Genomic DNA, 22,125 nt, shown 5'->3' with positions numbered 1-22,125 from the left:
CTTAAATTTTATGATTCCAATTTCTTCTTGATATACCATTTTCTAATGTATAAATTTAAACTAAAATAATCAGGTACTGTTTCTAAGAAAAGCAATCCCAACATTTGAAAACCAGAACAGTTTTCCATTTGCTTTTGGCTGCTAAAGAAATTAGGAAGATGCAAAGTGATTACTGAAACACAGGATAAAAGATAAAAAAGTAATTCTAAAATGGTAAGTACATGGAGTGATGGATTCATTATTTAGCCTGACTTAATCAGTCTGTATTGTTGGCATATAAAAACATTTCATTTTATCTCATAAATAGAGTTACAACTTGTCAATTATGAATGCATTTTAAAAACAATGTAATTCTCTTTCTTAAACCAGAATGTTTTCCCTTAAATAGATTCCTGAGGTAATAGTTTATCCTTTTCCCCCCTCTGAAGAGATTCATCATTTACTTATCTTTTGCTCACACATTTAAAACTCTAGCTCTCTACAAATAATGTGTTAGCATTTTTTCAGACATATTTTTCAGGTGTTCTTACCATGCCTCATTTAAAAAACCCACCTGTTTAAAACAGGTGCCAATTCAGTATTAAGTAAGTAAAATATATGTAGAGTTAAAAGGAATCCATAATCCAAAGTGCCAGGAAAACGTTAGAACCTGTGTATTGAACACTTTGCATACCTTGTCTTAATGGTTAATTTGTTCTTGATTTTCTGGAGAGCATCACCATCTAAAAATACATGAAGACATTTATTACTGCAGACAGCCTCTCATCACTTGACCCATTAACCTTCTATAAACTAGAATCAGCCCATTGAACTTTCCCTGTGGCCAGCGTTGACTCTGAATGGGATGCTGCTGCAAGGGCAAAACTCTTTCTTACTCCAGAGATGTCTGTTTCTGTCAAAGAAGAAATGAATTGATTTTCACAAGGCTATCAATCTGCAGTTAGAATTTGTATTCCATTTTTATGAGGATGCTTGATTATGAATAAACACTTTTTTATTGAAAACTCTTGAGTCATAAATCCACTAGTCTTTCTCTTTGATGTTCATCAATAATAAATGCCAAGCAAAATGGGCTACTTTGCCAATCAGTCACTTCTAATGGACTATAATCCATAGTAATCTACTTCAATAACTCTATGTTTTGGTCATGGATTCCGTAGAACTCATTTACCCTTTCTTTTCAGAAGCCATTCTTTTGCCTGCTTAGTATAAAACAATTCAAAATTTTCTGGACAATAAAATAATAGGAAATTTTGAGTCCTTCTGCTACCCTCTTTCATCCTATGTCATATAATGTTACATATATTTTAAAATGGAAATAATTTTCTCTAATAAGAAATAAGCATACAGCTTTTGGAGAAGGGGAATGATATGATGTGAGGATGCTATGCATAATCGGATGTGAAAGACAGTTCAAGTCAAGGGAATCATAAAATACTGAAGAGTATGTAAAAGCTAGGAGCTAGTAAGGTTTTAAAATGATTGTGTAACTCTATGTACTCAATGATAGCACTTTTAAGTCAGTTTTATAGGCTCAGATATGAGGGGATGGGGAAAATAAGTTTGCAGTTCTTCAGGTCCTTTTGAAAGCAGAATTAGAAATCTGAGCACTCCAGTCACATATTCAAATATTTACCTCATAATGTCAATTTAATGCCTAACAAACAGCATCAAGATACATAACTGGCTAAATTAATGCTATTAAAAAGAGAAAATCATTTAAATCGAGATTAAATCTATTTGTTAAGTAAAGATTTTCAAAGTTTAAGTGTATCAGTTGAAGTTTATCCTTTCACTCCAAAGGCAATCTTCTATATTAACTAAATGTCAACACCACAGTTAGCATAAAATTTAGCCAAAGGATGTGTTCTGCTCCCAAACAATTTTCTACAATGGAATAAGGAAGAAAAGGGAATAGCTGAAGCATAAAAAACAGAACACCTATATCTGAAATAACTGTCACTTACAAAGACAGAACTACCTTGGAAGAATATTTTAGAACCAACAGGTATTGAAACGATAACTTATTGAAATAATTTCAGAACCTGTGAGTAATGGCTTCTGAGGAATGTCATGTAAGTCAGAATGCTGTGATAGACACCAGAGATATTCCACAGCTGTCACATTTCTTCTTGCAGTTTGTGATAATCACAAGAAATCCTATATCTGTTTCTTTTGAATCTTAGATATAATTTTGATTGAGGATGGAAAGTTCTGAATTCTTCACATTCATTCTAACCTTCACTGTGCTGCAAATAAGCCTCTTCCTTGTTCAACAGGACACAAATGGAAGACTATAAATCAGTTGTGCATATACTCAACCACAAATACACGTATTATTAGATAATATGGCAACAACAACAAAAAATATTGCAACATGATTCAGCCAGGCCATTGGCTAGTACACCAAGAACTTTTGCTTTGAACATTACAGAAATGGTGAACTACTTTAAGGAAAATTTTTCCAAAGGGAACAATTAATAAACTTGAGTGAGAAAAACATCTTAAAAATCAAAAACAAATAAAAATCCATTTGAATTCAAGGTAAGACCTGAGAACCAAAGAGTCTACAACATGGGAAGGCCAAAGTGCTGAGACATAATTTACCAAAATGGGTACAGCAAATCTTCTATCTAAAGAAACTGAGTTGGTGATCAGAAATTTCACAAATAAAACTTCAGATCCCAATGACTTTGTTGATGCCTTCTATGAAACATTGCAAACCTAAAATAACTCCAAATTATAACTCTTAGAGGAAGTAGAAGAGGAAAGACATCCTTTCTTCATTTTATAAGCCTAGCACAAGGTTGTAACCCACCCTTAAAGAACATAAATCAAAAAACCAAAGTGTAAACAAATATGTCTCCTGAATAGGGACTGAAATTTTCAACAAAATAGCAAATCGTGTATGGAATATGTTAAAAGGATAATGTAGTATGTCCATGCATGGTTTTGTTAGAATTAATGCTTTGCTTTACAATAAAACATTGATTGTTGAGTCTTAGTTTCCACCTGAGAATGAAGGCGCATGAAAAAATATTATTCCTGTTCCTCACAAAAACAAAAGCAAAACTCTGGATGGCTTGTAAGTTTGTGGCATTCCCTAAGCTCCTTATAAACTCAGAACTGAGTTTATAGGCTTATAAAATGAAGAAAAGATGTCTTCCTTTTCTACTTCCTCTAAAAGTTGTACTTTAGGGTTATTTTAGACTTGCAATGTTTCATAGACGTTATCAACAAAGTCATCAGGATCTGAAGTTTTACAGGACCAAAGCTAAAGACAGCAGAGATGGGGTAAACTTTTGGAGAAAGAGTAGAACTATCCTACAGTCTCTGGGCAGAGTTAACAGAAGTACTGGGAAAACATGCTTCTCTCATCATGTAGGTGTCAAAAAAGTGTTCTCAACTTCCCAAGGAAGTTCTCTATTGTGTATAGCATGAATCTTAAAGAGTCTTTATTAATAAAAACAAACCTGGGGCCAGGTATTAGGGTGAAGGCTGGAATATCAGAGAAGCAGAACCAGCCAAAGCTTCCTCGCCTCACCAGTTCCTCAGCTGGTCCTGTTTCCTCAGACTGGAAGCCTCTGAGTCCTCATCCAGAATGAATCTCAGTTGAACTATTGCTGCTCAAAACCTAAAAGCTTAACCAGCCAAATGCTTCTAGTTCCTGGTCTTCAGGCCTTATATATCTTTCTCTTTCTGCCATCACTCCCTGGGATTAAAGGCTCGCTTTCTGGGATTAAAGGCATTGAGTCACCATGCTCGGCTGTATCCTTGAACAGATGAATTTCTGCCTCTGGAATGCTAGGATTAAAGGTGTGTGCTACCACTGCCTATCCTCTATGTTTAATATTGTGGCTATTCTGTCTCTGACCCCAGATAAGTTTAATAGGGCGTACAATATTTCGGGGAATACAATACCACCACAATTGTGACTTCTTTGTAATGGAGATTTCCATCTCTCCTCAGAACTCTCAAAGTAGAATTTCCTAGTCTCTTGATACAGATGGAGTGTTTAGCAGGTGTTCAAGTAACAAGTGTTGCATTTTAAAAATGGGTGGTGGACTTGGTGTGTGGAGCCAAGGGACACAGCAGAAAGTCACTCACACCATGCAGGTGGCATCATGTGGAAAGTCATATTATTAAAGGGGGAAGGAAGAAGGGAAGAGAGGGAAAGAGAGAAAGAGAGGTAAAAAGAGAGAGAGAGTGGAGATGTGCACACCCTGGTGGCAAAAGAGAGGAAGGAAGAGAGAAAGAGAGAAAGGGGAGGGGTTATCTCTTAAGGAGGACTTTACATAAGATGATGTTGTCAGGATATTGGTTATTATAAAAAGGTGAGTTATGGATAGTAAGTGGCCGGGGGCGGGGGTGGGGAATGAGGGTGTCAAATTCTTGAGACTGCTTCCTGCTGATTTTGGGACAAAGTGGGGAAGGGGAAGTTGGGAGTCTGGGTCATGCATAGTGGGAGGTGTGAGTGAAGAAGCATTCAGTTAGCTGTTATTGTGGAGACCTCAGGCATCTATTGCTTGAGGGAGCTGAGAAAGTAAGTTGTTAGGGAAAAAAATAGACTGTTATCATTGGCCTCATGATTGGCCATGGGAGGACTGATAACTACAAGAAAGAATGGAACAGAGAATTACCCTTGTTGTACAGAACAGGCAAGGGTGAATGAGCGAGACATGAGAGCAGATATGTCCTTCATTGGGACATCTTGGAAAGCCAGGTTCCGGTTGCTGGATAAGTGCCCACTTGAGCCTGGAGAGGTAGTACCAGCAGTGAAGTCCCAGGAGCTTGGGGAGATGGCATGCCAAATCGAGGGATGATGTGTTCCAGGAGCACAGGAACCATCACGTCTGCTGTTTCTCTGGAGATGGGAAATGCCTCTATCCATTCTGTAAAAGTGTCAATGAATTAGGAGATAATGGAGTTCTTATGAGTAGGCATGTGGGTAAAGTTAACCTGCCAGTATTTGCCCAGTTGGTGTCCTCAGTTGGTGCAGTGGCTGGTGGTATATCTGGTGGTCCCCTGAGGGTTTGGCCTTGACACAAGTCTGGCGGGAGGGGTGGACCTGTGCAGGAACATGCAATTGTCTGTAAAAGAACTGGAACAGATTTATATTTTGGTGTCATAGCAAAAGCTATGGCTTTGGATTAAAAGGCATGAACATTTTCTAGTGTCTGGTTTTAGCTCAATGAAATACATCTTTAAATCTATAACCAGAGGAAATTTACTGAATGGAAGTGGTTGAGTGAGTGAAGGGGGAGGAGGGAGGCTTCCACACCCTCTCTAATGCTAACCTGTCTCTAAAAGCTGAGACCAGTAAAGTCCACAGAAATTTAAGGACTCCCAAGACTGTTTGTAGTCAATGCTCTATCAGTTTATCAAAATTGCATTTATCAATATTAAAATTTTGAACCTCTAAGGTTACATCTGAAACCAGTTTATCCTGTACCATGGAGTCTGTACCTTTAACAGGAAACTTATTAATGAGCTGCCAAGGTGCATGTAGCTTTGGGGTTGGGGGTGTGCTGTAAAACTGGCAAATACTGTCATATCTGAGAAGAATTAGTAAGAGAACAGAAGTGAGACAGCTTTCCAGCTATGTAGACAGTCCCAGGTTTCTCTTAAATGGGGAGGAGGAGGTCCCATCCACCCCCATGACAGGAATTGGTGATGGAACTGTGGGACCTGAGGAAGAGGTTAAAACAGAGTGGGTATCTCCCAAGTTCAATAGGAAGTCAATGGATTTACCAACTACCTACAGCATCACCCCAGACTTGGAGAGGGGGTCACCAAGTCTAGGCACCATCAGTCCTCCACCAGGCTTAGGAGTTCAAAGGCTGGGAGAGTCAGATGCCAGTGTTGGTGAGGCTGGACCTCTGTGGTGTGGCATAGAGGGTAAGCCCACATGGGGCACTCTGATCTCCAGTGTCCAGGTTGTCCACAGACAGGGCATGGCCTCATGGGCAGCTGAGGTTCAGGGCAATACCATGACCAGTGGCCCCAGGCTGTGTTTAACACAGGCTTCTGGTGGAGCTGACTTGGGATGGAGCCTCATGGTCAACTTCCCTTGCCAAGGCATGGGCTTGGAGCATAGCCTTCTGTTGCAGCGGTACCCATCGGGAAGACTCAGCTGCCTATTTTGGGGTGTTAAAAAACCCATTTTCACCAATTCCTGTATGGGGGTTGGGGACTTTCCTCAGCTCCTTTATAACTTACCAATATGTAAGTAAAAGCAATGGGGTTAGGCATAAATTGGTCTTTATTAGCCTGAATAGACCTTAGATGAGGAGAGACATTCTCTAAGCCATTGGTTCTCAACATTCCAAATGCTTTGACCATTCAATATAGTAAGGGGATAGCTAGGGCAGACACCAGGGTGGTTTTCTTGTTGCTGCTACCTTTCTCTGTCATGTATCTACTTTTTCAGCAGGGTCATGGTTTTTCTAATGACCCTGAGTGGTTAATATAAAAGCAGCATTGCTCTCCTAAGGTCTTACATAGCCCCCCTTGTTGAAGGAATGATAACCAGGGGGACCAATTGAACAAACTTTAGGTCAAAGGCCCCTTCTATCCTGGAGAACTATTTCAGCTAGAAAAGAGAGTGATACCTCTAAGTGTGTAACAGATTGTTCTAAGGCAGTGATAACTGCGTCTACTGCCATTTTTAAGGCCATGTAGTTCTGATCTTTGAGTACAGCCAGACTATAATACTGAATGATTTATATAGAAATAATAATTTCTTGAGGCCATATAATACCTCTTTGGTCCTGCATAAAGAAGGTCAAGTATCTTATCTTATTGCAGAGCCATTTTAGTTAATAAATCTATCAATTGACAACTCTGGGCCCAGTTTCTTAGTGTGTCAATGGGCATTATAGGTAGCCATTTATGTCCCCTATGCCAGGAAGTTTCCCCTTAATTCAACACCTCAACCTATTATGGGCAGGGAGCACAGGACAACATATTCTCTTCTGTAACTGCTTCAAACTAATACTGGGGCATTGTTGTCAGGGCCCAAAAAGACTGAAAGGCTAGTCAAAGGCTGGGCAAAGGGACATTTGTCAGAAGCATGTGGTTATCTGACCTGGCTGTAGAGACAGGGGATAATCATGTTGGCTGGACTGGTCCACATCAGCCTCAGCAAGTCCAGAGCTTGTGGTCATTTGGAGCAGGTTGCAATCAGCAACCAATGCTTGGATGTGTCTGCCAGCCAAGTGGAAATCTGTTAAGGCAAGTTAAGTTCAAACTAGGAACAGAAATTAAAATTTATGAACTTATTTGGAACTTTCAGGATATAGTCTTAGTAATTGGGAAGGAAAGGGAAGGTGTTCCAAGACGATGAAAAAGAGAGAGTGTGTGTAGCACAAATCTTAAAAGGTCTTATTAATAAAAACAAACCCTGAGCCAAGTATTGGGGTGAATGCTGGAAGATCAGAGAAGCAGAACAAGCTACAGCCACCTCACCTCACCAATTCCTCAGCTGATCCTGTTTCCTTTGACTGGAAGCCTCTGAGTCCTCATCCAAATGGATCTTAGCTGAACTGCTGCTCAAAAGCCTAAAAGCTTAGCCAGGCTCTAGTTCCTGGTCCTCACGTCTTATATACCTTTCTGCTTCCTGCCATCACTTCCTGGGATTAAAGGTGTGTGTCACCATGCCTGGCTGTTTCCAGTGTGGCTTTGAACTCCCAGAGATCTGGATGGATCTTTGCCTTCAGAATACTAGGATTAAGAGCGTGTGTGCCACCATTTTCTGGCCTCTATGTCTATCTAGTGGCTGTTCTGTTCTCTGACCCCAGATAAGTTTATTAGAGTGCACATTATATTGGGGAACACAACATCACCATAAGAGAGAAATACCCAGCCGGGCGGTGGTAGTGCACGCCTTTAATCCCAGCACTCGGGAGGCAGAGCCAGGAGGATCTCTGTGAGTTCGAGGCCAGCCTGGGCTACCAAGTGAGTCCCAGGAAAGGCGCAAAGCTACACAGAGAAACCCTGTCTCGAAAAACCAAAAAAAAAAGAGAGAGAGAGAGAGAGAGAGAGAGAGAGAGAGAGAGAGAGAGAGGGAGAAATACCCTCCTCAGGAATAGACAGATGGAGAAAACTCAAGCTGTATTGCTGTACTTATCTGGAGTCCTTTTGACCTCTCTGAAGTAAATCCCAGTTTTATGACTTCTTTTGATTCTCTGAAGCTTATCTCAATTCTTACTTTACAAAAGGACATAAAAGTTTTAGATATATTAGTATTATCAATTAGTATTGAAATCTAAATCATAGAAAAGGCAGGTAATGGGTATCTGTAAAATAGCAGGAGCAGGCTCATACCATTGAGTCCTAGCAAAAACTACAGATTTGGGGTTAAAAGAATGCAGAATTTTCTTCTGCCCAGAGAGCCAGGTGTGGATAGATTGGACAGAGATATCTTTGGCCTGATGAGAAGCACCTTTTAAGTTTATATTTAGAAGACAACCAAAGAAAATCTAAAATCTTGAGCTTGTGACCCAAACAATATCAGAATTTTATTAATGTTAAACTCAAAATTTGTGTAGCCATTCATGTCTTAGAACATTTTCTTATCAAGAGACCTAGTAGCTTTAGAAAAGCAAGGCTTGATTTTTATATATAAAATGAGCTGATAAGTTGGCTATAGCCTTATAAATTTAAATATCTTAAAAAAAGGTTTAAAATCTCTCAAATATATTCCTGTAATAAAAAAAGAAAGCACCCTCTATTATTTTGAGAGGGAGAAAACATGGTATAACCACAATCTGTATAAGGTAAAACCAAGCTCCAATAATACAAACAATCCAAAGTTTAATATCTGGGATCCATTCACAATTTTTTTTTTATTTAGAGGCTTAGATTACTTCTTTGGCCTCCATCCTTGGCAGCATATACATAGCCTGCCTTCTAGATCTCAGCCTGCTCCATTTCACTGTGACTGGTGCTTCTGGTGACTATCACCTGGTGCTGGCATTTCAAAAACTGTCAAGGTCTACCATTGCAACTAGACTCTCTTTAGAACTCTAGCCTTGCCATACATTTGCACCCCTTAGCTGTTCCCTGTGATTCCTTCCTGTCTTTAGAACCATTATCACCTGGGTGACCCTTAAATTACCAGAGCAAGGTACATTTTTTTTTGTGTGTGTATAAAAGCATTGAGGTGCAACTCTAATATCTTACTAAACAAGCATTGTTTTTAAAATTTATCTTCTATAAACCTTGTTTTTAGGACATGATGTGAAAAATCCATCCCAATCCAAACTATTTTAGAGACCTATTGTTGCCTCCTTAATAGGCCCACTCCACATGGTCATTATTAATCAACATGGCAGTGAAATCATAGACACCCATCTTTTATAACCCCAGCAAAATAGCAACCAGCCATGTGACTGACTAAAAATGGTGGCAATCCAAAATGGAATCATGCCATATGTTTTTGTTTTAATTTACCCATGTATAAATTTTAAATTATCAATTCCCAGCGTTGCTAGTTTTAACTTTTTATCTAGTTTTAATTTTAATAGATTTTTAACCACAGTTAACAAAATAAGTTTATAAATCTCAAAGTACAAAATGTTCATATAAACCAAGTCCATTTTTTGTCTGTCCTGTGTTTTTTTGTTTTTGTTTTTGTTTTCTCCCTGTCACTGTCAGGGGCACAGACTGACAGAGTGACATTGAGGAAACCTTTAAATAAGCATGCCTAGTCTAGTGAAGGAAAAGCCATAATCCAACTCTAGAGCCAGCTTTCCAGTAAGGAAGTGCAGCATAAAACAATTTGAACATTATCTATATTCAAACCATTGCTGTTTCAGCTCCATGCTTGCAACAAAACTTACAAACATACCAGAAAACACAGACAAAACTTTTCAACAAAACAAGCCTACACACATTCCTTGAGAAATATTTCAACAAGATGAACAAAAGCTTCCAACCAGAACCAGAACCAGATGGGTGGGCAAGTTGCTGTAGCTGTCCTGCCATGTTTAAAGAGAGAATAGACAGACATAAGCAGGTCTTCAGAGGAAAGAAAAAGAAAGAAAGTGGAGAATTCTTTCTTGGTTCCCCCACTGTCTGGCCCAAAGAAATACTGAGGCCAGTCCCACATCAAGGGGAATATTCAGAGGCGGATAGCCCTGCCAGAGACCGGACTGCTGGCATTGAATGAAAGGCAAAGCCACAGGTGAGCGAGAAAGTAGATTTGTTACAGGAGGAAGAGAACAGATCTGCCATGAGGTGGAACAGGCAAATGAGGTCCTGGCCTGAAGTGATTACCTCTGACAGGCCTGTCAGGGTAAGCCACTAAACAAACATGCCACACGCAAGAGAGTTAGTTCAAGAGGTTTGAGAGCAAAGGAGTGAAAGACCACCTCAGAGCGGGGACTTGGGAGAGGCTCATCAAAGATGGTAATGAAGACATCTGACCTATCTGTCTTTAACCTTAGTCAAGATGGCGCCTGCTCACGTGGTCATGTTTTCTTTTTCTCCCAAGACAGATAGAACATATAATCTCAAACATTCAAAAATCAGTCAGAAACACAGTCATGTGGCCACCTCAGTCACACATTTTCATACACACATATGTGCTGTGGGATGGTCTGTATGTCAAATGTGTTGCTGATTGGTCAATAAATAAATCACTGATTGGCCAGTGGCCAGGCAGGAAGTATAGGCGGGACTAACAGAGAGGAGAATTGAGAGAACAGGAAGCTGGGTGAGGGAGACACTACCAGCCGCCACCATGACAAGCCGCATGTGAAGATGCCAGTAAGCCAGGAGCCATGTGGCAAGGTATAGATTAATAGAAATGGATTAATTTAAGCTGTAAGAACAGTTAGCAAGAAGCCTGCCACGGCCATACAGTTTGTAACCAATATAAGTCTCTGTGTTTACTTGGTTGGGTCTGAGTGGCTGTGGGACTGGCGGGTGAGAGAGATTTGCCCTGACCGTGGGCCAGGCAGGAAAACTTAAGCTACACATATGAAATAGACTTTTTCAATAGAAAGACAGACAAAGCTCTCCCGGGAAACTTTCAAGCTTCATACATCAGAGCGAGAAGGTGTAGCGGTGGCCACAGGAGAAAGAAAGCAAATCAGTGGCTGCAGTGTTGGTTAATGTTGGTTTTTATGCGGAGGCGCAATGTTATTCATTAAGCAGCACTGTTACCATGCAAGAAACTCTAGGAGGCATGACAAAACCCACTATCAGAGTTTAATTAGAAGGGAGGGACAGAAGAGAATGAGATCAGGCCTGTGGAAGACATGTGCAGGAGCAGGGGAAGGAGAGGAGGAGAAGAAGAAGGGAGAGGAGTCTGTGACCCGCTTTTTTATGCATTCCCCTGCACCTGTGCATATGGGCTTATGGAGCTACTCCACAAATGCACATAGATTGCATGATCACGCTGCACACAAATTATGCGACCAAGCAGCACACGGATTACACAGGACATAAAGCCCTGGAATTACTAAACATCTGAACAGTGCGTGTGTGGCCATGTAGCCAGGAATGGCCAGGAATTCTAACATGGAGGAGGGAGGAGAAATTGGGACACAGAATAGCAGCTGGCTCCACAGACTGGAAGCGGAGCAATCAAGCCCAGGTCTTACATTTCTGCTGGCCACAGGAGGGAGGGAGCATACAGAGACAGAATAGAACAACAAGACATTTTGAGTGAAAGCATGACAAGCTAAGCCCTAACCACGGTGGGAGGTGGTGGGAGACTGATGAGGCAGTATCAGCAGCCACAGGCAGGAAGGAGTGAGGAAGGGAATAAACAGAATCAGGACAGAAACATATGAATGAGACATTTTGAGCAAAAGCGTGAGATGCCAGCAGGCACGGAAACAGGGAGCAAGTGATAAGGAGGCATCCAGTTGGGAGAGGAGCATACAGGACAGACAGGTAAAATAGAAAAGGGGAAGGGATGGGAGTATGTAACCCAAGAATCCTTGGATCTACCGGATCGCTGGCAAAGTTGCAAAGATAAGGGGTGTGGGACCAAGTCTGACTGTAAAAGTGGATGAGTTAAGATCTTAAGTTGGGTGTTAGATATGGTGGAAGGCTCATTTTCCGTGAGTGAGGTAGAGACAGCATAGGCTGGTTATCACCCAGAGGTCCCGGGGGCCATGGGGTGCTGAGTAGGCACAAGCTGTCCCTATATGCCATCATGTAGGACAGGGGCCTGGGGCTCTGAGCCAGAGAGACACGTGGTGGTTGTCCAGTACTAGAGTTTACAGGCAAGGCTGAAGGGCAAGAAACCACAGTTGAGACAAGATGAATCTTCACCTGTAGGAAATGGCCAGAAGGGAGGGCTTACCAATTATGCTGATGTTAGATGAAGTGAATATTGAAGGTTCCAGGGATCCTAGTGTGTCTCAGATGGTTGGCAGGCAGGAGAAAGCATTAGAAGGGTCTCTGCCAAAGATGGCACCTGCACCAAATGTTGTATTTTAAAAACGGCGCCTGGTGACCCTGGAGGGTATGGACCGAGGGGCATGGCAGAAAGTCACTCACACCATGTAGGTGGCACTCACATGGAAAGTTTTATTATTAAAGGGGGAAAGGAGAAGGGGAGAGAGAGAGAGAGAGAGAGAGAGAGAGAGAGAGAGAGAGAGAGGAGTGGGGAAGATAGAGAAAAAGAAAGAAAAACAGAGAACAGAAGGAGGTGCATGCATCCTTGTGGCGAGAGAGAGAGACAGAGAGAGAGAGACAGAGAGAGAGAGACAGAGAGAGAGAGACAGAGAGAGAGAGAGAGAGAGAGAGAGAGAGAGAGAGAGAGAGAGAGAAGGGGGAGAGGTTTTCTCTTAAAGAGAACTTTATGTAAGATGAAGTTGTCAGGACTCTGGGCAGGTCCCTAAGGGGTGGGTCTGAATGCTAACAACAAGAGTATAGCTTCCCACCAACAGTGGAAGAGTGTTCCCCTTGCTCCACATCCTCTCCAACATAAGCTGTCTTCAGTGTTTTTGATCTTAGCCATTCTGACAGGTGTAAGGTGGTATCTCAGAGTCATTTTGATTTGCATTTCCCTGATGACTAAGGATGTTGAGCACTTCCTTAAATGTCTTTCAGCCATTTGAGCTTCTTCTGTTGAGAATCCTCTGTTTAATGCTGTAGCCCATTTTTTTAATTGGACTATTGAGTATTTTGATGTTTAATTTCTTGAGTTCTTTATATATTCTGGATATCAGCCCTCTGTCAGATGTGGAGTTGGTGAAGATCTTTTCCCATTCTGTAGGCTGTTGTTTTGTCTTACTGACCGTGATCTTTGCTCTACAAAAGCTTGCTTCTCAGTTTCAAGAGGTTCCATTTATGAATTGTTGCTCTCAGTGTCTGTGCTACTGGTGTTATATTTAGGAAGTGATCTCCAGTGCCAATGAGTTCAAGACTACTTCCTACTTTCTCTTCTATCAGGTTCAGAGTAACTGGATCTATGTTGAAGTCTTTGATCGACTTGGACTTAAGTTTTGTGTATGGTGACAGATATGGATCTATTTGCAGTCTTCTACATGTTGACATCCAGTTATGCCAGCACCATTTGTTGAAGATGCTTTCTTTTTTCCACTATAGCCAAACTAGTGGAAACACATGAACTGTGAACCAATAGCTGAGGGGCCCCGTGGAACTGGACCAGGTCCTCTGGATAAGAAAGACAATTGATTAGCTTGAACTGTTTGGGAGGCCCCCAGGCAGTGGGGCTGGGACTTGTCCTTGGTGCATGGGCTGGCTTTTTGGAGCCTGGGGCCTATGCTGGGACACTTTGCTCAGCCTTGGTGTAAGCAGGAGGGGACTGGACCTGCCTCAGCTGAGTCTACCAGGCTGGGCTGACTCGCCAGGTGAGACCTTGCCTTTGAGGAGAAGGGAATGGGAGGTGGATTGGGGGGAGGGCTGGGGGGTGGGAGGAGGGAGGACAGGGGAATCCATGGCTGATATGTGAAATTAAGTTAATTATAAAATTATATATATATATATATATATATATATATAGAGAGAGAGAGAGAGAGAGAGAGAGAGAGTATAGAGTCACAAATACAATTAATGCCCTTATAAAAAGAGACCTCAGAGAACCCCCTCCTTTCCTTTGCTATGTGAGAATGCAACAAGAGATTCCCATCTCCAATCAGGAAACATGTCCCTACCAGACATCAAGTCTTCTGATCCCTTTATCTTGAACTCCCACCATCAGGATCTGTGAAAAAATAAATTTATATTATTTATAATCCACTCAGTTTATAGTGTTCTGTTATGTAAGTCTAAATAAACTAAGATTATTTAGACTAAACAAGTCTGATGGCAACAGAAAATAAAGCTTTTTTTTGGTGGGGGGGGCTGGCAAGATGGGCTTTTAGATGGAGGTTCTTATAAGCGGACATGATGAATTCAATTTTATTCCCCTATTCCAGATGTGGCAAGAGAGAATCAACACCTCCAAGGTGTCCTCTGACCTCCACAGGTGGGTTTTACTTATATAAATAAATGAATGAATGAGTAAATATTTTTAATTATATTATACCTATGTGATATATGAGTCAGAACAAATTATGAAAGGATTCATCTTTTTCTAATTTCTCTGAGACTGATGACTGTGTGACTGCTCTGATAATTTAAAGAACTGTACAGTATCAACTTGCTAATGCTGATATCCTTCTGAGGTCTTTCTAGGAACTTTCAGAGGAAATTAAACCAAGACAAAATGCTAGTACTGGTTAATTCAGGGTAGACTGAATCCAGGGAAAGTCTGTCTATCACATAATATCACATCATATTTTTAATTTTTTATTATTTCAATAAATATTCATTTAGTTCCACTGATATGTAAATTAGTCTCTTATATAGTAGGAACTCATGAAATTTATATGTTTTATAGAGAATAATTTATTAAGTCATATAAAAAAATGAGTACATAATACTTGAAGTTATTGCTATTACAAAACCATTGTTTTCTGGCAGAATATTACAGGACTGACTGGTCTAGGGTGTTGCAGAGTCATTCCTCAAGAAACAAGGTCTGAGTTAAAGCTAAAGGCTAAACATAGTAAGGTTGGAGAATAGGAGTGGCTGAGGAATGCCAGAGAAAGGAATGTCAAAGCCTATGTATGAGCAACAGATCTGTAATGGGAGGGCCACAGGATTGAAATGCTATAGGAAGACGTAACACTGGAGCTCAGAAATCAAAGGGTTAAAAACACTTGGGTCTACAATGATGACCTGCCTGCATGATACATTAGTGCAATAGCGTTACAAATGTTGTGGGCATAATCAATTACCATCTGATTGGATTTCAAGCCCACTCCATGAGACAGAACCCATGCCTGACACTTCTCCAGTAGCCAAGAATCTAGAGACTAGATAAGCCTTGGATCTAGGGGAAAACCAAATACTATTGTTCTAATAAAGGAACAGAAATAAAGTAACTCCTAATGACATTCTGCTACACCTATAGTTCAGAGTATCACTCAGACACCATCAGAGAAGCTTTCTCCTGTAGTGAATGGGAATAGAGAGACCCACAAGTGGACAATGTGCTGAGAGTGAGACACCTTGGAACACTCAATTCCAAATGAGATGTCTTCATTGAATCCCTCTCCTCTGGGCTCAGAAAATTATGCTGTAGAGGCATCAGAAAGATTGTAAGAGCCAGAGGGGATGGATGATACCAAGGAAACAATGCCCTCCAAATACAATAGGACTTACAAACGCACAGAGATGATGGCAGTGTGCACAGGGCCTGCGCAGATCCAAACCAGACGGAGTCTCAGCACTGAGAAGGGGAAGTAGACATCAGCTCACATCCCTATCCAAGAAGACGTCTTCAGTGAACAACTGCTCACAAAGGAAACATCATCTCTCCAAGTGTGTTTCATGAGTATACAAACTACACCCTATGCTCAGCAGTAGATGGCCAACACAAAACAAATTCTATGGTATTTTTGTAGATTTTTTTTTTGTCTCATATTGCTCTCTTTACGTTGTTTTCTTCTTTTTTCTTTTTTTCTTTTTAATCTTACTGATCTTTTGCTTATATATTATGATTGTTGATTTTGAGTTTTTAAGGGTTTTGTTTGTGTGTATATGTGTGTGTCTGTGTATATGTGTTTCCCATGTTCTTTCTTGGTTTCTTTTTATTTATTTGTTCATATTGTATTATCTTTGTCTTTTTTGTTTTCTTGATTGCTTTCTTAAGAGAGCAAGAAAAAGTTGTGGAGTTGAAAGGGTGGCAAAGTGAGGAAGATCTGGGAGGAAATGAGGAGATATATATTGTGTGAAATTAACTTTATTTTCATTAAAAAAGAAAAAAACAGATATGGATAAGTAAAAATAGAAAGGAAAGAAGGGAGGGAGGGGAAGAGGGAGAGGAGCAGGGAGGAAGAGAGGGAAGAAAGGAGGGAAAAATAAGAAGGAGGGAAGGGCAATAGAGTAATAGGAGGGTTGAACCTGCTCAAATGAAGTAGTTCTGTGAATGAACATGGTCTTCGTTCAAAAGGAAATGAGAAGCTATTGGAAAATGTATTAGAATGAAAAAGACTTTTCAGTATGACCTACTTCCCCTAAATCATGTTGAGAATAGGTGTGACATGGAGCTTGAAGGGATGACAAGAAACTGTTAGCAGACTAGGCAAGAAATTATGAAGGTTGAGCTGTACCTGTTGGCACACACCAGTAATTCCAACATGTGGGGAGTGAAGTCAAGAAGATCAGGAATTCAAAGCCATCTGTAGTCACATAAGCAAGTTAAAGGCTAGCCCGGGATACACAGGAGCCTCTCTCTCTCAAAAAGCAAAAAACAAACAACAAACACAAAAAGGAAGAATCCATGGAGCCACGCTGTTTCTTTGTGTCTGTTATCAGTTGGCCAGATTGTTTCAGTTTCTCAGACCCAGCTGACTTGAACAGCATGGTCTCAGCTTTCCTATCTCAAGAGAGATCTACATGAAGAAATGAAGGTTGTGTACAGCAGAATGTGGCCTCTGGTGTGCGTAGCTGCAGTACACTTGCAGTTGTGATCATCACCATCTACTGAAATTTTGTTTTCTATTTTTTAATATCTATGAGTGTTTTGCCTGTGTATCTGTGCACTACATCCATGCAGTACCTGCAGATGCCAGAAGAGGGTGTCAGATCCTCTGCAACTGGAGTTACAGCTAGTTGTTAGCTGCCATGTGGGAATCAGGGAATGGAACTTGGGTCTTCTAATAAGAGCAGGGTGTGTTTTCAATCACTGAGTCATATCTCTAGCTCCAATCTACTAAATTTTAGAGAAACCAGATCATAAATGTCCCTTTAAGTATTTCTTTTGCTGTGACAGCAGAGATATTTGCCTCTCTGAAACTGAAAGAGAATCAAGAGGTATACTCAATTAATTCTCCTGAGCTGCCCTCCCCATGCTGCGAAAGGGACCACTTAAGGCAGCAATGACATTTTAATTAAATTGATGAGCTTTGAAGTTCTATTATGTGGAAAAAACCACTTGGTTCCTAATTCATGGTCCTTTGTGAGATTAAAGCAGCAAGACTCAGAACTTCAGGGACATTTTTAGAATTGCCTATCAAGAGTGTGAATCAGGGAAATGGCTGTGTCAGTGTGGTGTGTGATTTTATTTATTTTTTTCAGAGGTTGGGTGTCATATGGATAACTTTTTAAAAGTTAGCAATACTGTTTTCTTTCATAATGGGTAGTACTGGAAAGCAAAACTCTGGTTTACCAAGTACATATTTTATACTGACAATATTTTTATGTTCCTGGTGTTATTAATTGGAGTTACCTTGGTGAGCTATGGGCTGTGAATTTATTAAGAGAATATTGGTGCCTGTCTATCTGTGGTACAGAAGACAGTAGCAACTGCATTAGGCAGGGGTTGGCATAGTAATTTTGAGTTTGAAAAATGATAGAGAGGTCTTTACATTATTGATAACCTATGCTTTCTTAAAATAAGCAAGATATATCTTAGCCCAGCTGTGGCACATGCCTTTAATCCCAGCACTTGGGAGGCAGAGCCAGGTGGATCTCTGTGAGTTCAAGGCCAGCCTGGTCTACAGAGCAAGATCCAGCACAGGTATCAAAACAATACAGAGAAACCCTGTCTCAAAAAACAAACAAACAAACAAAAACAAAACAAAAAAATCACTATATCAAATTCTTTTCACTTTGAAGATTTTTTCCATAGATCAGGAAGGGCAGCATTTCAGTTGAAAACAGAAGCCAGCTCTCTCTTAAAGATATCTATGGCTCAGGAAGAAGCAGGAAAGAATAACAAAGAGGCTGAAAGGGCAAGAGAGAACCCACATCTCAAAAATCAATGAACACAACCAAGAGCAGCTGTTACTGACCTGTGAGGTCAGTGTCTAGGAGAGAGTGCAGGATGGACAGAAAGCCAGGAATGTGGCTTAGACAGCATGATTTCAAGGTCAGATCTCCTGGAGTCTTTGTCCATGGAACAACCCTGGAAACAAAGAGAAAGTAGTAGTTACTTCTAAAACATTGTATTTTTTGTTTGTTGCATTTAGGAGAAAAGTAGAATCAATACATGTGTCTTTTTAGGCAATCTATAGACTTCAGAAAAAGTATTTCTTCCAGCCATTGTTTTAAAGTCTCTTTCAAGCATATTATCGGGGCAGGGGTTGCTAATTATGGGGTTTGAGAAGAATGTGCCGGCATTAGACATCCTGTGATACCTCTAGCCTCATGCATCAGGGGTATCCAGGCCCTAGCGATGGATGCCTTCAAGTCCTCATCCCCATTGTGTTTCTTGCCCATCAGTGATGACATAGGGAGGATTTGATAAGAAAAGCAAAAATATTCATTGGTGAATGCTTTCATTAGCAATGAATTTTAAAGAACATCTAACAAGGATTCTTTACAAGATATACTCAAGGGAAAGGAGATTTAATTTTTCTCTTTGTACCCAGTCTCGGCATGTTACCCCATCTACATATAAGGCTTCCTGGATTAAGACTACAAAAACTGATGACAGCTGCTTGAGCCTTCGACAGTCTCTGAAAACTTGATTTTTATCATTATTACTACTGAGAGGTTCCATTGGAGAAAACTGTGATGTGGCTTTTACAGGGCCAGTTTTGCTGATTCTGGGTGTAGCTGAGACACTGTATTGGGAAAATGTCTTAATTTATTAATCATGTGATTTTTGTCATTTTGCTATATCATGAAAATATTTCCTTAATCTTTCATTTTTTGAGTGGACATTCCTTATGTGGAAGGAACTTACTGGTACATACTGTTTGTTGGTATCAGCTCTTCTCATCTGTCAGTAAGAAACCTATGCAGTATTTCAGTTTCTGTCTATGCTTTAGAGAATGTGCAAATCAACATGGTGTAAATTAAAATTCTCACATCTGAATTTATTCTGCCTTTGGATTTTCTGTTAAAATTCACATGGCATTACAGATTCTTTTTTCTCCTCTTTATTTATTTGCTTTAGAATATTTTGAATATTATTTTAATTCCATCTTGAAATATATGTTTGAAATTTCCTTCCTTTGAAAGAAATAAATATTAGAATAATTACAATACCACTAGTTTAAACTCAATTTGAATCAGAATTATCACTTCTTTTAAATATAGCCCTTCTAAGAATGGGTTTGAAGGAGGCAGTGGTGCTTTGCACTTCAAACAGCTTGGTAGTTGGATCTTGCCCAAATATCTTATTTTCACTGTTTCTGTAAAAAGCTCTGGGCCATGTGTTACTCCTGATTTGATAAATTAAGTGTCTTTGATGTAATTTTTATCTCACAACCCCCAGGACTGAATTTGTTGGGTGCTCCTGGTTACAGATGACCTTAGGATTTTAAATTCTGCTTTTGATATCATGTGATACGCCTGTCACCTGCATAAACTAGCAGCACCTCGGGTGATTATAGACAGAGGAAGCCATTTAAATGTGAAGATTCGAGGAGATAGGATGAAAGCCACCAAAAGGGAGGATGGAGCCGGGAAGATGGTTCATTGTTTAAGAGCACATACTGCTCTTGCGGAAGATCTGAATTCAGTTCCCATCACTTATGTTGAGAGGCTTACAATTGCCTATACTCCAGCTCCAGAGAATCACACACACATGGTCTCCATGGGCACCTGAACAGAGGTGCACACACCCACATATAGACACACAGAAACTCACAGACACATAATCCAAAATAATAAAAAAAATATGTATTAACAAAGAGAGGGAGAACTCAAGTCTCTATAAGGCAGCCTTTCTTTTCACTATTGACATCTAATTGAAGTTTCAGGATTTAAGACCAAATAAATGTATGCCTTACAGTTGGGGTCTATTTTTCTTCCTTTAATTCAGATTTAATCACTCTTCTGGAAGTGTGGTTCCTAATATATAGAGCATCTCAGTCAAAAGCAATATAATAGGTCATGATGTCAGTTGGGTAAAAACTTGGATTACAGAATGCCATTTTTCTTGCGTGCCCTTTTGTAAAAAAAATTTTTGTGCAATCTGTTTTGATAATTTTTCCCACCCTCAACAGAGATTGTGAATCTATGTGGAAGAGGAGGCAGAAAGACTGTAAGAGCCAGAGGTGGTAGGTGACTTCAAGGAAGCAACGTCTTCCAGACACAGTGGGAGTGGTGCACATCTGAACACAGAGACCATGGCGGCACACGGGGCCTGCACAGGTTTAAGACGGATGGGCTCTAAGCCCTGACATGTGGAAGTGAAAACAAGGTCTTCTGCTAGCCGAGAAGCTATTTGCCATTGATAGCTGCTAGCGAAAGAAAAATCAGTTTTCTCCAATGCAGTATAACTGGATCTAACAATCAAACTCCTGGGCAGGCCTTCTGCCCAGGAGTAGTTGGCCAACCCAAGACAAACTCCATGTTTGTGTGTGTTTTGGGGGGAGGGGCTTTTTGTTTCATCTTGCTCATGTTTTGGTGCAGGCTATAAACATTTTGCCCCTCCCTCAGTCTCAGAGGCAAACCTTTGATTTTTTTTTCTCTTTCTAAGTAATAACAGGATATTAGTTATGAGTACCTTTTTTTCCCACTATGGTTGTTCAGATGTTGTCCAACCTACATGTTTCCCCTTATTTCTATTACTTGATGAGCTCCAGTGGTTTTATTTCTCCGAGGACCACGCCACTTGTCCACTCCAGGTAGTCCCCAAGCTGGCAGTAATTGTAACACATTTTCTCCCTCTTCTCAGAAACTCATTCCTGTTCCCATAACAGTAAATAGCAGAGCTTTATAGTCGTGTTTTTAATTTTCTAGTTCCTTAATTTCAAACCCCAAATGCCCATGGAGATAGTTTTCTTTTAACATATCTATTCAACAAATGTGACTGTGATTTCTAAATGATAGCTGCTAGTTTGGGATAGCACCCACATATTTCCTCAGTTTCTCTAAGGACATAGATTAAAGATGAACAAAGGAACCCCATGAGGAAAGTGCACAGGTAGCGAACTCGAGATCCAGTTATATGTCTCAGATATGTATTAGATGTGGGAAGAAAGCCACTGGGATGCTTGGTGGAGTGGAATTTACTGTTTGTTTAAAAGAGGAGAGAATTAGGAAGAAAAAGAAGAGAACGGGGTATGGAAAAGGGAAAGGAGGTAGAGGGGAAATGAACACAAAGAGGAGGAAGTGAAGGAGGAAAAGAAGGAGGGAGAAAACAGGAAGAAGATGAAAGAAAATAAACAGAGGAAGAACAGAAAAGATAGTGCATTGGATAATAGTGAAGGATTGGAACAGAGCTTTGCTGGCAATCTTAGGAGTCTTAAAAGACTGGAGAACTGAGCATGGAATATTTTATTGAAGAAAAGATGAGACATTGTGTATGTTATATATATATATATATATATATATATATATATATATGTATGCAAATATGTGTGTGTGTGTGTGTGTGTGTGTGTGTGTGTGTGTGTGTGTGTGTAGAACCAAAATATAAAGACTGGTCAGAGAAAGTCTGACTCAGTTAAGAGCATCATAAGAGGAGGATGGGTGGAAACACCCTACATCAGCACACAACCCCTTATTCTACCACATAGTCTCAGACAATTGTGCAGGATTACCCAGAATCCTTGAAGCCAAATCCAGTCAGCAGGGGAATCTTGCATCTATGAGGAATGGGTCAATCCGAGGACAATATTTCCTTCAGCCACCAGT

Source organism: Peromyscus eremicus, chromosome 13 (genome assembly GCF_949786415.1).
Source record: "Peromyscus eremicus chromosome 13, PerEre_H2_v1, whole genome shotgun sequence".
Classification (NCBI taxonomy): domain Eukaryota; kingdom Metazoa; phylum Chordata; class Mammalia; order Rodentia; family Cricetidae; genus Peromyscus; species Peromyscus eremicus.
Note: the sequence above shows the minus strand (reverse complement) of the source record.